Below are 11,564 nucleotides of genomic sequence, written 5' to 3'. Positions count from 1 at the left end.
AAAGGAAGGAAAAAATCAAATTCATGCAATGAGGAATGAAAAGTGTGAAATCACTACAGACTCCTCAGAAATTCGGAAGACAATCATCACCTACTTTGAAAGCTTTTACTCACACAGGCTGGAAAACAGAAGAAATGGACAGATTCCTAGAAACATATGAATTATCAAAACTGAATCAAGAAGATATAAAAATTTAGAATAATCCAATATCAGTTACTCAAATTGAAAATATATTAAAAACTAACAAAGAAAAGCCCAGGTTCTGATGAATTCAAAGATTATTACAAGAAATTTAGAGAAAATTTAATGCCAACACTTCCCAAAAATATTGAATGAAACTGAAAGGGGAGTAATTCTCCATAACTCATTCTTGGAGGAAAGTATTAATCTGACACCAAAAACCAGAGAATAATGCAACCCAAATGGAGGACTTCAGGACCACCTCCTTAATGAACATTGATGCAAAAATTCTCAATAAAATACAAGTAAACAGAATCAGCAAATGATGAAAAAGATTACACATCATAACCAAGTGGGATTCATCCTGGGAATGCAAGGGTACAAATCAATAAATGTAATACACCACATCAACTGTCAGAGATCATCTCATTAGATTCAGAGAAAGGTTTTGATAATGTCCAACACTTCTTCATGATAGAAGTCCTACAGAAAACTGGAATAGAGAGTCTCTGCCTAAATCTGATCAAAGCTATCTCTGAAAAAGCAACAGCCACCATCATACTAAATAGAGAAATAAAAGAAATAAGGATAGGAAAGGAAGAAGTTAAACTATCACTATTTGCAGATGACATGATCCTCTACATACAAGACCCTAAAATCTTATCAGAAGACTACTAGAGTTAATAAGACAGTAGAGTAGCTAAATACTAAGTCAACACTCGAAAATCAATAACATTCCTGTATACAAACAATAAACTCACTGAGAGAAAATTTATGGAAATATCACCCTTCACAATAACATCCCCAAAATGAAATATCTAGGAATTAGTCTAACAAAGGATGTAACATATCTATACATTGAAAACTGTATATACTCTATACAGTAAAACTGTATAGAGTATATACAGTACTCTAAAAAAGGAGATTGAAGAGGATGTCAGAAAATGGAAAGATATCCCTTGCTCTTGGATACTAAGAACCAACATTGTGAAAATGGCCATACTCCCAAAACTGCTATACAGATTTAATGCAATTCTGGTCAAAATATCATTAATAAGCCTCACATATTTAGAGAAAATATTACTAAAATTCATTTCAAAACAGAAGAAACCTAGAAGAGCAAACGTAATCTTGGGCCACAAAGGCAAGACAGGAGGCATAGCAATACCTTACTTGAAATTATAGTACAAAGCTACTGTAATAAATCAGCATGCTACTTGAAAAACAAAACACAAACCTGAGGATCAGTGGAACACATTAGAAGATGTAGGCACAACTACAAAGACATTCAGCCACCTTATTTTGACAAAGGGGCCAAACATGTTCACTGGAGGAAATATAGCCTCTTTAATAAATGGCACTGGAAAAATTGGCTTTCCACATGCTGAAAACTAAAACTAGACCCATGCCCATCATCATGAACTAACTGAAAGTCAAAATAGGTCAAAGATCTATTAAAACAGAAACACTAAATGTACTGGAGGACAAGGTAGATAGAAAGATTGAGGACATAGGGGAAGGCAAAGAGTTCATCAACAAAATGCAAACTGCCTGGGAAGTACTTCAAAGAAAATCATCAGCTTCCCAAATTCAAAGACTCAGTCCAGAAATGGGCATATGAAATGAACATGCACTTCTAGATGAAGAAATGTAAATGACAAATAAATACATGAAGAAATGTTCAACATTATTTGTCATTCAAGAAATGCAAATTAAAGCAACATGGAGATTCCACTGAGATTCCAGAAATAATGGCTGCCATCAAGAAATCAACCAATAATAAATGTTGGTGGTGTGTGGCGAATAGTGAACTCTTTTTCAGTATTGGTAGAAGTGCACACCTGATACAGCCACTGTGAAAATCAGTGTGGAGGTATCCCTAAAAAACTAGGATTGGAGGTTCCATTCCATTCAGCTATTCCCTGTCTGAGTATTCTCCCAGAAGAATTGAAAATGTCATGTCACAGTGATACATGTGCACCCATGTTTATAGCAGCACAAGTTGTAATAGCTAAATCTTGGGAACAACCCAGATGCCTATCAATAAAAAATGGATTAAAAAGATATGGCATCTTTATAAAATGGAATACTACTCAGATATAAAGAAGGATACACTTGAGGCTTTTGCAGGTAAATGGGCGCAACTTGAGACCATACTCATAAGAGAAATAAATCAAACTCGTGTAAATATCATATTGTCTCCCTAGTGTAAAAAACCTGAAAGGTTAACAAGATCCAAAATGTACAACAGGCTGGGGATTTAGCTCAGTGGCATAAGCACCTGCCGTGCAAGCAGGCAGTCGTGAGTTCAATCCCCGGTACTGATAAAAAAAGGAAAAAGACAAAAAAAAAGTACAACAAATATTGTAAAACTGAAAGGGAAAGAAAGTGCTCAAAAGGAAATAACAACTGGGATAAGGTCAGGGAAAAAGGAAGAATGAAAAGATTATATGTATACAGGTATGCATATATATGTTTGTGTGTGTGTGTATACTAAGATAACTATACTACTAATCTCTGTAAGTTCATCAGAAAAGTTTATGCTTTTATTGTGTGACAGTTTGATCATTTTTTATGTCTAAATCTTGTAATCTGAACTACTTCTAAGATAACAATATGCAATATATTAAGTACTGTTAATTTCCTACTTTTTTGAAATTCTGTATCATTTCTGCTCTTTTCATTTTGCTTTGGTTTGACAATAAAAAAATAGAAAAAAAAACTGTGCACCCTTTGGAAGTTACTTTTTTTTTTCTAACCTCAATTTTTAATGGAATACTGATAGGACCATAGGATCTCGAACCTAGGACCCAAGTTCCTGTAAGGATTAAATGGAATATTGCTACATATATGAAAAGAACTCACCATTTATTTACCATTACTGATTGTTTTTCTCTTTTCCAATTTTGTTGGAGCTATCACTGGGGAAAATGTTGGAGGTGAAACTACCAACTCCCACAAGATCTGTATCAGTATCTATCTTTACCTTTTCTATTTTAATAGAAGTTATGATCTTTCTGAACTTTAATGAAAGGCAGTCTTTCCATTGTCCAAAGTTTATCTTCCTCCTTCTCTTCTTTTTCTTTCCTTTTCTGTTTCATTTTTGATATTGTTTTCTTTTTTAAGTGTTTTTGCAGTAATAGGATTTGAGTTCAGGGATTCACACATTAAATAATTAATCTAACTATGAACTACAACTCCACCCCATTTATTTTTCCTTTTTATTTATTTATTTTTTGTTTGTTTGAGACAGGGTCTTGACTTCTGGAAAGATGGTGACATGGTGAGTAACACAGAAAGAGGCTGTTCAAGATTTGGTGTCCAGACATATATAGCAACATGAGGAAGACAAGAAGGAACTGAGCCATGGAAAGGCTCCAAAACAAGAAAGAAGTCCATGGGGAGAGTGAAGAGAGAGACCTTAATTAAGAATGAGGTGGCAGGCAGCACTTTCTCTCTCGCCCAGGCAAACAAAATGGGCAGGCAGGCTCAAACTTGCAGATTCATGGTGACTACTGGCAATGTAAGAGAACTCTGCACAGAAATGCCCCAGTGAAATGAATAGTGGATGAAGAAGACTGTGGTGACTGGTGGGTTATTTGGGTTCAGACACCCCCAAGGAGAGAATGATCAGCTAGTGGCCATCCTTTTGTTTTGTTTTGTTTTTAGGTAACACTAAGCAAAATAACACAGAATATACTCAATTAAATCAAAACAGTAAACAGGATTTCAAAATAAGATAATAGGAAATCAACAATGACTACTACATTGCTTCTTGTTATCTTCAAAGTAATAGCCTATGCCATCAGACATAATGAAAACAAAATAATAAAATCAATCAATCAAAACAAAACAATGAAAGCTATAAAGGGCTTCAAAGCAAGATAATAAGAAATTAACAATGGCTACCATAATATATCTTGTTATCTTCAAAATAGCTGCCCATACCATCTGATATAATAAAATTAAACAACACAAAACAATAAAACCAAACAAAACAACAATAAAAATGACACAGGACTTTAAAACAAGGTAAGAGGGAACTAACAATGTCTACCACCTTCCCTTTTCAGAGGTTTCCTCCCTTTTCACTTTCACAATATCTATTGTACATTTTGGATCCCACTAAAAATGTTAGTTTTTCTTCAGTTTTTATGCTGTGGAGACAACACCTATGTGAGTTCCAACTATTTCACCCAAGAGCATGATCACAAGTTACATCCATTTACCTACAAGAGCCTTGAGGTTATGCTTCTTTATAACTGAGGAGCTTTCCATTGTATAAGAATGCCACATATTTCTTATCCATTCTGCAGCTGATGGGTAAACTACACTTGCTTTTTTTCTGGTTCCCTGTCACATGAAGTACTGTTTTCTCTCCTTTGACTTTCAGTCTTTGAATTTCCTTTCAAGTTAATGTATTTCTTATATACTGTATATTGATGTTTCTTGATTCTTGTTTCTTGATTCACTCTGTCTGTGTCTCTTGTTATTGGTAAATTGATGCCATAGTCATTAATGGTTATGGCCAACATGCACTGCTTCATCTCCATCTTGCTATTTTCCTGCCATTGGCTCTCTAATTTCCCCCTCTGTTCAATTGCCTGCACTCCTGGGTGATCTCCCGCTGTTGCTGTTTCTGGAGCTGTGGTCATCTTTATCTCTGTCTAGAATATTCTTCAATACTCTATGTAGGGTTGGTTTGATGGTCATAAATTCTTTCAGTAGTTGTTTGTCATGGAATTCTCTTGTTTCTCCATTAATTTTGAAAGATAGTTTTTCAGGGTACCTTAATCTGGGTTGGAAGTTGTTTTCTTTGAGGACTTGAAATACTTCACTCCAAGCTCTTCTTGAATTGATGGTTGTGTTAAGAAGTCTGTTATGATTCTCATGGGTTTTCCTTTATAGGTGATCTGTTTCTTTTCTTTAACACTTTTTAATGTTCTGTTTTTGTCCTGAATTTCTGAGATCTTGTTTATTATATATCTGGATATATATTTATTTTGGTTATGGCTAGCTGGAGTGCTAGATACCTCACTGATCTGTATGTCATGTCCTTTTCCCATGCGTGGGAAGTTCTCCACTATTAGTTCTGTAAATAGTCTGTTTTATGACATTTCTGTTGACTCCTGCTTTTTCACTGACATCTATCAATCTTAAATTATTTTTCTTTGCATCATCTTGCAGCTGTTGAGTTGTTATTTCCTGGTTCCTTGTTATTTTTAAGAGATCTTTCCTTTCATGATTTCTAGTTGCCATCCCATCTTCAAGGTCTGAAAATCTATCTTCAGTTTCTTTCAAGCAGTTCTACCAGTTTCCAATGGGGTCTTAATTTCCTAAATATCTCTTTGAATCTGTTTCATGCATTCAAATTCTTCTTTATATTATTCATTCAAGGTTTCCATCATTTCTCTATGCTCTTCTTTTTTAACTGTCTTTTTAAGGTATGCTTAGCAACCCTTTTATTATGGTTATCATTTCTTCTTTTATCTGAGATATTATTTCTCATTTGATTTCTTTGACAGCCTCATGAAGTTGTTTCTTTACTTTGCTGTCATCATCCCAGGAATTTTAGGTGTATGTCTTCTATTTTCTTCCCTGTCCATATCTTCTTGACTTGTTCTGTTTGGGTTAGAGGCCAAAGATTGTCTTTTGCTTCTTCATCTTGACATTTTCCTGGGTTCCTCTGGATGATCCAGTTGTGAGGTCTCAGATCCTTCCTATGTTGGCTACCCATACATGATTTAGGGGGATTTTTCAGGCACCTGGATTTCTCTTAACTCAGGTTCCCCAGGAGGTGGTAGGTAGTGGGGTGGGCTTCTCCAGATATGCATGGCTACTCCAAGGTATGGCTGGCTGTTTCTCCCCACTTATGCTTGCTACCCATGGGAGAGTCCCAATGGTAGCCTGTATGCACATGGGGGCTGGGCTGGCTGTGTTTGCCTGCCATGCTCGGCTGTTAGCTATCTTGAAGAGGGGCCAAATGAGCTCAAAACTCAGAACAGCAGAAGATCAACCCCATCCAGCAGCTCTCAGTGTCAGGGTAAGGCTGCTGAGTTCAAGTTGGCAGGAGGTCAAGGAACAGAGTTCAAACTTGCAGTAGACACAGTTTCACAGACCAAAATCAGGCTCACTTTCAGTGCAACAAAAGGCTTAGAATTCCTGGGAGTTTCTGTAATCTACTCTTATATATCTTCCATCTTTACTGGAACCCCCCCCCCAATCCAGCATTTGTTACAAGATGCAAATAGTTACATAAAATTGATCAGAGATAATGAAAAATCAGGAGTTAGCACAAATGATCTAAAAATCTTCCTCTTGATATCATGGCAGAAAACTTTCCTGGATGTGAAAAATAATTTGACATATAGATTATTGAGGCATATAAAGCTTCAATTAGCCCTGATAAAAATTTCTACACCAAGGCATTTAATAGTCAAGATTCCTGGGCTGGCGATAATAGCTCAATGACACAGTGCCTCCCTGGAGAGCACAAGATTGATAAGTTTGATCCCCAGTACCATGAAAAAATCTAGAAATTCAGCACAAGAACAGAAGGGGGAAAAACATATCACCAATAAAGGAAAGCCCATCAGAATCAGCACAGACTTCTTGACACAAACCCCCAAGTGAAGGAGAGCTTGGAGTGAAGTATTTAAAACCCTAAAAAAAAAAAAAAAAACAATTTCCAACACAGACTAGTGTACTCTGCAAAACTATCTTTTAAAGTTGATGAGGAAATAAGATACCTCCATGACAAAGAACACCAGAGGAAGTTCATAAACACCAACATATCTCTCCAAAATGTTCTGAAGGTTATATTTCAAAGCAATAACTAGGATTACAACTACATGAACCTCAATGGAATCAATCTACTAGGCAAAGCAAGCAATTAAATGGAGAGGAAAAGAGAGAGACAACAACAGCAAAATAATATGATGAAGGTAAATCATTACATATCAGTTATAACCATTAAGGTAAGTGGTCTCAATTCACCAATAAAAAGAAACAGACTAGCAGAATGGATCAAGAAGCAAGATCCAACAATATGCTACATATAAAAACCACATTTAATTTTTAAAAATTAATAGTCTGAAAGTCAAAGAATGCAAAACAATTCAATGTGACAGAAACCCAGAAAAAAACAGGGGTAGCTATTTGTAGACAAGTGAACTTTAAGCCAAGATTGATTAAGAGAAACAAAGAAGGTCATTATAGTAAATAACCCGAGAGATATATAACTATATAAATATCAAATGCCAGTGCACTTAATTGTATAAAACAAATATTAATGGACATAAAACATCAAATAGGCACTAATACGATTGTAGTAGGGGACTTCAATTCCTCACTGTCACAGATAGATCAACTAAACAAAATATCAACAAAGAAATATCGTAACTAAACCAAACTTTTGAAAAAAATAATATAGTACAAGTCTATATGATGTTCCAATCCCACAATGTCAGAATACACATTCTCCTCAGCTGCACACAAGATATTCTCCAAAATAGACCACATACTAGCTCATAGAATATGTTTAATCAAAGCAAAGTAGTTGGAATTATCCCATGCACATTATCAGACCATAGTGCAATGAAATTGGAAATCAATGGCAAATGAAGCCAGAAGAATTTCATAAGCACATGGAAATTAAACTGCACACTCCTGAATAATCAGTGGATTACAGAAAAAACTGGAGAAGAAATTAGACAGTTTCTACAATTAAATGATAATGTCAATACAACATATCAAATATATAGGACACAATGAAAGCAGTCCTACTAGGAAAATTCATAGCAGTGAATTTCTATATTAGAATACAGAATAAGCTTAAACCACTTGTTAAACCTCAAGCTTCCAGCCACTGGGGGAAGTGTTGGTGAGCCCCTTTAATAAGATGGTGCTGGAAAAACTGGCTTTCTGCTTGCCAAAGACTAAAACTAGACCCATACCTGTCACCTTGCACTAAAGTGGAAATGGATCAAAGATCTAAATATTAAGACAGAAACACTAAAGCTTCAGGAGATAAAATAGGTAAACGCTTGAAGACATTGGTTTTAGGAAAATATTTTATGAACAAAATCCCGATTGTACAGGAAATATCACAATAACCAACAACTTGGATCTCACCTTATTAAAAAGCTTTTGCACAATAAAAGAAACCACCAACAGAATAAAGAGACAACTCACAATGTGGGAAAATTTTTTCCAGCTGCGCCTAAGCCAAAAGATTAACATACAGAATATATAAAGAACTAAAAAAAAAAAAAAAAAAAAAAAAAAAACTGGGCCCCTTGATATTAAAGACCCAACCCAAAAGTGAGCATCTGAAATTAATAGATATTTCTCAGATGAAGAATTAGAAATAGCAAATAAATACATGAAAAAATGTTCACATTTTTCAACTGGTCATTTGAGAGATACAAATTAACACAATGTTGAGATTCCCTCTCACCCCAGAAAGAATGGCCATTATCAAAAAATCAACCAATAGAAAATGTCGTGGGGATATGAAGAAATAGGAACTCTTCTCCACTGTTGGTAGGAGTGTAGAATGATGCAACTTCAACAGAAATCAGGGTGCAGATTCCCATTCTTGATATCTTCCCAAAAGAATTAAAAGCACCATACCACAGTGATATATGCATATTTGTATTTATAGTAGTACAGTTTGTAATAGCCAAATCTTGGAAACAACCCAAATGCCCACCAATCAATGAATGTATAAAGAAGATGTAGTTTTTTTAAACCATGGAGCACTATTCTGCCATAAAGGATAACCGGGATATTTCTAGCTTAAAAAGGGTAAACTTGGGATATTTCTAGCTAAATGAATACACCTTGAGACCATATTCTTAAGTGAAATATATCAACATATGTGTAAATATTGTATTGTTTCTCAATCAAAATGTAAATAAGGACCAAAATACATAATAGATATTGGGAAATAGGAAGAAAAGATTCAAATAAGAAGGGGAAGGGCTGGGGATATAACTTAGTGGCACAGCACCTGGCTGGAAAGCACAAGGTTGTGAATTCAATTCCTGGTACCAAAAAAAAAAAAAAAAAAAATAGAGAAGGGGACAAGGTACAGGAGAGGGGGAGAAGGAAGAGGCACCAAGAAACAGTAAGAATAGAAGGAAAAAAAATGAAAACAAAGCTTTTTTAAATAAAAAGGGCAAGAGGGTTGGTTGGGAAGGGAGGGAAATGGGAAAAAAGAAGCAAATATATCATGTACAAATATAACACTGTATGATGAATATTATCATATGTATATCTAAAATGTACCAATAGAAGAAAAAAATGAGACAAGATCTCCACAAGTAGCTCAGGCTGGCATTAAACTTGTAATTTTCCTGTTTGGTATCTCAAGTAGCTAGGCTTACAGATGTGAGCCGATATGCTCCTTTATTTTTGTATACTTTCTTCCAACTCTTTGAATCAATTTCTAGAAAATTTTCCCTACTGCTACTCTTTTTTACTCCCTTCTCACTGATAATTTCTCCTATTTTACAAAGTGTCTCCATATAAAATAGCCCTCCGACCCCATTGGCTCTGCACTGTACCAATCAACTTTCCATCCCTACAAATACCTGAAGCAATTATCTTATAAAGAGAAAAGGCTCACTGGGCACAGTGATGCAAATCTGTAATCCCATCATTCTTGGGAGACTGGGGCAAGAGGACTGCAAGTTTGTTCCCAATCTGGGCAATTTAGCAACTTAGCAAAATCCTGTCTCAAAATAAAAAATAAAAGAGAACTAAGGATATATTCAGTGTAAAGGTCCTGAATTCAATCCCCAATATAAGAGAAAGAAAGCAAGATGAAAGAAAGAAAGAAAGAAAGAAAGAAAGAAAGAAAGAAAGAAAAGGAAAGCGTATATTCTGACTTATTGGTTCTGAAGGTTCCTGTCTGTCATGGTTTATGTCGGTGGCCCCCAGGCCTCATGCCTTTGCATTATGCATTTACGATAGGTTAATTTTCTAGTGCTTGGATTAATGGTGTCAGTGTTACACCAACGTAGGGGTGGAATGGCAGGAAGATGTGTCTCTCTCTTTTGCCGGTTTCCACCTTGCTGTTTGCAGCCGCCATGAACTTCAGTCCCGCTATGCCACCCTCCCTTGGAGCCATCTGAATACGGACTGAAACCTCCAAAAACTGTAAGAAATAAACCTTTCCTTTCCTAACTTTGGGCATCAGGTATTTTGTCTCATCGATGAGGTAAAGTAACTAAGACACTGTCCAAAATCAGGTGACTGAACATTTGGGCCTCTGGGGAAGTCAGCACATCGTGGAGGAAGTGTATGGCAGGGTAAACTTCTTATTTCATGAGTAATGAAGCAAAGAATGAGAGGAAGAGCCAGGTGTAGTAGCACACACCTGTTATTCCAACAGTCTGGAGGCTGAAGCAGGAGGATTGTCATGAGTTCAAGACCAGCCTCAACTGGATAGCAAGATCCTGTCTCAAACAACCAAAAAACCCCAAAACAAACAAACAAACAAAACTCAAAAAAAAACAAAAATAACCTTGAGAGGAAAAGATGAGCATTCCCATAATTCCTTTAAAGTGCATGCTTTCAATTATCTAGTGACTACACATGAAGTCCAACCTTTCAGAGGTTTTAATGCCTCTCAATAGTGCTACCCTGTGGACTGATGGGTTTCTGCCCATATGAAATTCTCCAAGTCATCACGGCAGTGGTCCAACATTGCCAAAGAGCCAAGAACAAGAGCATAGCAACTTCTTTTTTCTTTTCCCCTTAGCCCAAAATAACCTTCCTGTTCCTTCTTTCGTGCATGTCAACACTCCTCCAACAAGTTGCTACTATGTCACCTGACCTACCTCCCAAACTCCACCACCAGCAGGGCCAAATAAAAGCCCAACCACCCCTTTGTTCTGGTCAAAGGGAACTTGCACTCTTCTGCAACCCTCATGTGCCCACAATAAAGGCCTCCTTATCTCTTTGAACTGTGCAAAAAAACCTAATGTGAACCAAGCTTTTACTGCATAGACTTTTGGAGAACACTCATCCAAACCATACCATGCATCCACAGATTCAACTATCCACAAATCATAAATATTTTGTTTTTTAAAACTGCATCTATACTGTGTATATTCAGACACTTTTCTTGTCATTCTTCCCTAAGCAATACAGTACAACAACTATTTTACATACTATTTACATTGTATTGATATTATAATATTCTAGAGATACTTTAAAATATATGGGAGGAGATATGCAAATACTAGGCCATTTTATATAAGGGACTCAAGGATCTGAGAACTGTGGTATTCAGGGAGGAGGAAAAGAGAAGGCCCTGGAACCGACCCTTTACAGATACTGAGGGAAAACTATAACCCTTCTCTAGACTTTCCATC

The sequence above is a fragment of the Cavia porcellus genome, unplaced genomic scaffold (assembly GCF_034190915.1).
Source record: "Cavia porcellus strain 051 isolate PalLab524CR breed Dunkin Hartley unplaced genomic scaffold, mCavPor4.1 scaffold_1, whole genome shotgun sequence".
NCBI lineage: Eukaryota > Metazoa > Chordata > Mammalia > Rodentia > Caviidae > Cavia > Cavia porcellus.
The sequence above is the reverse complement of the archived record's forward strand: the minus strand, read 5'-3'. Positions refer to the sequence as shown.